General features: G+C 42.6%; 1 pseudogene; it reads left to right on the top strand.

The window, feature by feature from the left end:
* Window positions 1-210: 210 nt before the first annotated feature.
* Window positions 211-875, top strand: LOC142433957 (small ribosomal subunit protein eS8 pseudogene; annotated as a pseudogene).
* Window positions 876-5,484: the final 4,609 nt, after the last annotated feature.

Genomic DNA, 5,484 nt, shown 5'->3' with positions numbered 1-5,484 from the left:
GGAAACAAGTAAATGAAACACAAGATCGTCCCAGAAAGGATTCCCTTTTCCTAGAGTAACTTAATGTATTATAGGAATTACTGAAACACATGTGGGGAAGGGAAAGATTATACAGGAAAATGAGACTGGGGCCACTCATCAACTTTTTGGGTGGATGGTCTCTTAAAATAAATGTGGAAAATCAATAGATAAAAAAGGACGGCTCTTTCCAGCCAGCGCCGAGCGATGGGCATCTCTCGGGACAACTGGCACAAGCGCCGCAAGACCCCGGGCAAGAGGAAGCCCTACCACAAGAAGCGGAAGTATGAGCTGGGGCGCCCGGCTGCCAACACTAAGATCGGCCCCCGCCGCATCCACACGGTTCGTGTGAGAGGAGGCAACAAGAAGTACAGGGCCCTGAGGCTGGACATGGGGAACTTCTCCTGGGGCTGCGAGTGTTGTACCCGCAAAACCAACCATTGATGTTGTCTACAACGCATCCAACAATGAGCTGGTCCAGACCAAGACTCTGGTGAAGAACTGCATCGTGCTAGTTGACAGCACACCGTACCGACAGTGGTACCAGTCCCACTATGCACTGCCCCTGGGCCGGAAAAAGGGGGCTAAGCTGACTCCTGAAGAGGAAGAGATACTAAATAAGAAGCGGTCAAAGAAAATTCAGAAGAAATACGATGAACGGAAAAAGAAGGCAAAAATCAGCAGTCTTCTGGAGGAGCAGTTCCAGCAGGGCAAGCTTCTCGCCTGTGTTGCTTCAAGGCCAGGCCAGTGTGGCCGAGCAGACGGCTACGTGCTAGAGGGGAAGGAGCTGGAGTTTTATCTGAGGAAAATCAAAGCTCGCAAAGGGAGATAAATCTTCCCATCCTAGCACATGTATTAAAGGTGTTTATTCTAAAAAATAAATAAATAAATAAATAAGAGGCCTAGTCACCAGAAACCAGGATCAAGCAAACATTTTTAACTTTATTACCAAAAAATGGAGAAAATAACCAAAGATAAGTGTTTGAGATTTAGCTTTCTAAAACCCTTTGGGAAATGATTGTACAAATAGGAAAGACAAGGAGTTGACAGATTTAGTATATAAAAGAAATGCTTTAATATATTAAAAATGTGTAGAAATAAGAGAAGAAAACCCTAAAACTACAAAATTGGGGAAAAAACAGCCCAAAAGTAATAGAAAAGATGATAAATGGCTACATATTAAAAAAGAAACCTGACTAGGAAATAAGTGTCAGTTAAATAAAGGGTCATATTTTAACGGTTGTATATTTCAATTCTCTCTTAATAAAACACATGTTATTGTTTGTTGTTGTTTTTTTTTTTTACAGCCAGTGTTTCTTTCTCCCTGCATGTTTATCATTTCCTTTGTACATTATCCTTCTTTGGTGAGTGAGACCTTCCATATACTATCATGTTTCCTCTGCCTGGAATACATCCTTCAGAATGTCCCGTATGATAGGTGTACTGGTGCCAGATCCTCTGAACATTTGAAACTGTATTTCATCCTCATTAATACTTTCACTGGATATAGAATTCTACATTGACACTTATGTTCCTTTATAACATAGAGAGTATAATTTCATCTTCTGGATTCATTTGTTGCTGTTGAAAACACAGCTATCAATCTGTCTCTCCTTTAAAGATAGTAAGTTTTTCATCTTCTATTAAAGAGTCTATGGCGTTCTTAGGAGTCATGGTGTAGTAGCTTAGCAGCTGCTCCGTGAGAAAGGATGAGGCTTTCTACTCCTATCAAGATTTGCTGACTGGGAAACCCACAGAGACAGTTCTACACTGTTGTACAGGATCACTGTGAGTGGGAATCAACTCAATGACAGTGAAAGTTGATTGGGTCTTTAAGGAGCCCTGGTGATATTGGGCTGCCCACCCAAGGTTCGCTCCTAACCGCGAACTCCACTAACCGCTCTGCTGGAGAACGCCTTCTCATGTAAAAGTGTACAGTCTCAGACACCCAAAAGGGCAGTCCGCTCTACCCTGCCCTGTGGAGCTGCTGGGGCTAAATGGGCTCAGCAGCAGAAGGTAGGTATTGAGCTTCTTATTGCAATGATTGCTTTATTTCCTTTCCAAGAATCCTACTTTGTTCTTTTTCATAATAGTTTATACTGAAGATAATTTAAAGCTTGCCTGTTTCCCCTTCAATATATTAAGCAGAGCTATATTATAATTTTTGCCTGATAATCTCAGTCTGAAGTTTGTATGTGTCTGTTATTCTTGTCTGCTGATTCTGTTGGTTCTCATTTATGATGTCTTGTTTCACGGGTGTACAGTAGTTTGGGGCCCTTGAATGATCAGCAAGATGATCAAATTATTGGTGGCTGTGAATAAGGCTGTTTCCCTCAGGGAAGATTTGTATATACTTTTGATAGGTACTTAGGAGCACTATTTTCTTTGGACAACATTGGGCTCAATTCATGTTCTGAAGTTTTATTGGAATACAAGTCATGGACTGTGCTTACAATTTCTAAGAGATGGTTACCCGTACCATCACCACCCTCCCCAGCCTCCTCTAGCCCTCCCACCACCCCCACTGCCACCCCAACCATAGCATCAAGCACCTTTACGTACATTTTCCTGAGCATGGGTGTTTACTTCTGATTCACTTTTACTTTGATGATGTAGCCCTTTGGCATACTAGATTTCTTGGAATCAATGCCTCCTAATTAGACTCCTCACCCTGGAAGGGGCCCTGAGAGTTTATTCTGTCAGCCATGTCTGGAGAAATCACAAACAAAGTCATCCGGGCAAACAGCTTCAAGTCACAGCTTAAATCTCTGGTTTACTGCCTACGTCCATTTATATTGAGACCTGAGATTTTCTTCTATCTTCTTAGCTTTTTTACTCTCTATATATTTATACACTAAATCAGCAGTTCTCAACCTGTGGGTCGTGACCCCCTTTGGGGTCAATCAATTCATAATAGTAGAAAAATGACAGTGATGAAGTAGCAACGGAAATAATGTTATGGTTGTGGGGTCACCACAACATGAGGAACTGCTAAATGTATATTTTACTGCTAGGGAAAAGAGCTAGCTGTTTGTCACAAAAGTAATCTTCACTGTTAGCAAGTATGTGGTGAAACCCATATGCTATTGATAGGATTCTACATTGAGTGTTAATTGGCTCGAGCTTCATAAAATTCTCCAGATAACATAAAAGGGACATTCAAAAGTTTGTAGAAGGATACAATAAAAATATGGATTTTTTTCCATGAACTTTATGAAATCCCATTGTATATCTGGGATTTTTTAATGCTCAGAATCTTGACTCAATCTTTGCTCTTTCAAGAATTTGTTATAAGAACCCCAGCATGGATAGCAATGCTAAAAAAATCAGAAAGCAACAAATGTTGGTGACCTTGTGGAGAGACTGGAAGCCTCCCTCACGCACTGTTGGTGAGCATATGAAAGAAGGCAACAGCTGTAGAAGATGACATGGTCCTTCTTTTAAAATGCCATTTGATACCGCCATCTCACTGCTTGCCAGTCAGACAAGAGTAGGTAAGGAAAGGTTGCTCCAAAGCCCAGCAGAGAGTCGGGATTGTGTGGATGATTCTCATGGGCCACCTCCAGCCTCCCTCTAAGAATGAATAGCTATGTTGTGATGGGAACTCCTTGGCACAGCTGGCCTGGCCTTTTTCTCACCCATGCGGTTACCAATGTCTTTAATTCGTTTTCATAATAAGCCCCCACGATCGTCTTGAGTCCTTCGAGAAACTCTATGAAGATGATGTGTCTGCGCTGACCTCTGCATTGCATTGTGCTGGCTCAGCATATCCCCTGAGAAACCATTGTTTTGATTGGACTTCTCTGTTTTATGAAGGCACCCTAAGGAGATGAAGACAAGTGCATTACTGAGAAATCTTGTCTTCCGCCACCCACTGATCGCAGACACGTTTTCTTTGAAAGAAGCCTGTGTATCTGTGAATTAGAACCCCAGTAGCCATCCTGTTGGACTCACATGTTCATAGCACCTTGATTCCCAAGCGCGACAAGATGGTGCTCATCAGCAGAGAAGTGGCAAGACTGTGGTGCGTACAGACACTCAGTTGGGTCCCGTGCAATGTTCGAGAATAACAATGACTCTTACAAACACTTCTGAACACGGATGGCCCTAGAGGACTTAATGCTGAGTGAATGTAGCCCATCATAAAAGAGCAAATCTGGTATCAGACCACTGCTACAAAAAATGTCAAGCAAAGGTTATTCCAGAAAGAAACATTTTGAAAGGTTAGCAGGGGTGGGAGGGGGAATCACTAACTAAAGAGGAGACAAATATTAACTCAGGTGAAAAGAAGGGAGGGGGTGGGGGGCAACACAACATCACCAAGGCTAAAGAAGACATTGAGGAAGGCACACGAGGTGAAAGTGACACAAGTCCTAACATTAATCTACAAGTAAAGTCACGGTTAGATGAGCACACTGGGCAGGGGTAGGAAGATGACAGGATGACACCCATGAATATATATCGGCTTGACATAGGATATTTCTACACATGTATTTATAGGTGTTACAAATTCGCATATATCCCTGAATGTTGCATAGTAGAGGCAAAGTTATGAACACTTCCTAACCATGACACCTTCAGGGAATGAGTTGATGGGTCTGGGGGCTCAGAACTAGGAGGTCTCAGGGGACATCAACGTTAATTAGGACAACACAGTCCTACTTTGATGACGCCACTCGCTACTCACCCAAAGCTTTTGAGTGGCTATCTAAAACATTGGTCTCTGTCTGGGATTAAGATTAGCGAAAAAAAATCAAAGCTACATGGAAGAAATTAGTGCAAAGGACTAATAATATGTTTCCAAACTTATCTGGCCTAGTGCCCCATTTTTAGAAAGAAAAAGAAAAGACTCAGCACCTCCTGTTAATTACAAACTTTGATACTATAGCCCATAATCCAGGATAAAGTGCTGGTATCTGCTTGGGCAACCCCCCTCCCCCCCACCTACCACTTGGATCATTCCAGCACCCCCCAGTGGGGCTGTATGGCCCTATTGGAAATGCTGAATGACATGAATACCAGCCTCCAGGACCTGGAGATCAGAGAATAAGACTTCTATTCAGAAGAACAGAATCAGAGATAAGCTCTCAGAAAGGGGTTGCAGTAGGAGGTCCTCAATAGACTGTGAGAAAATAGAGGGGGAGGAGGTAGAAGCCTCTTGGTCTGATAGAGACTGGTGAATCACCAAAGTTAGAGTCATCCTATTACCCTTTAAGGAACCCTGTGGCTCAACTTTCCATCCAAACAATAGATGGGCCCAGAAGGTGAAAACGAACATCAGAGGGGTATGCAGTGCCTAGAACAGCCAACCATTCGAGATCAAAAGGAAGTAGCTGTCCACGGATGAAGTTCAGGATCAGATATGAAAGAAGGACGAATGGAATTGGTGAACACAGGGATGAAGTGGGGATTGCAATCAATGTCACTAATCAAAAGGTACAAGAACTGTTGAATGGAAAACCAATT

Source organism: Tenrec ecaudatus, chromosome X, assembly GCF_050624435.1.
Source record: "Tenrec ecaudatus isolate mTenEca1 chromosome X, mTenEca1.hap1, whole genome shotgun sequence".
Classification (NCBI taxonomy): Eukaryota; Metazoa; Chordata; class Mammalia; order Afrosoricida; family Tenrecidae; genus Tenrec; species Tenrec ecaudatus.
This window is presented reverse-complemented; position numbering and strand designations above follow the sequence as displayed.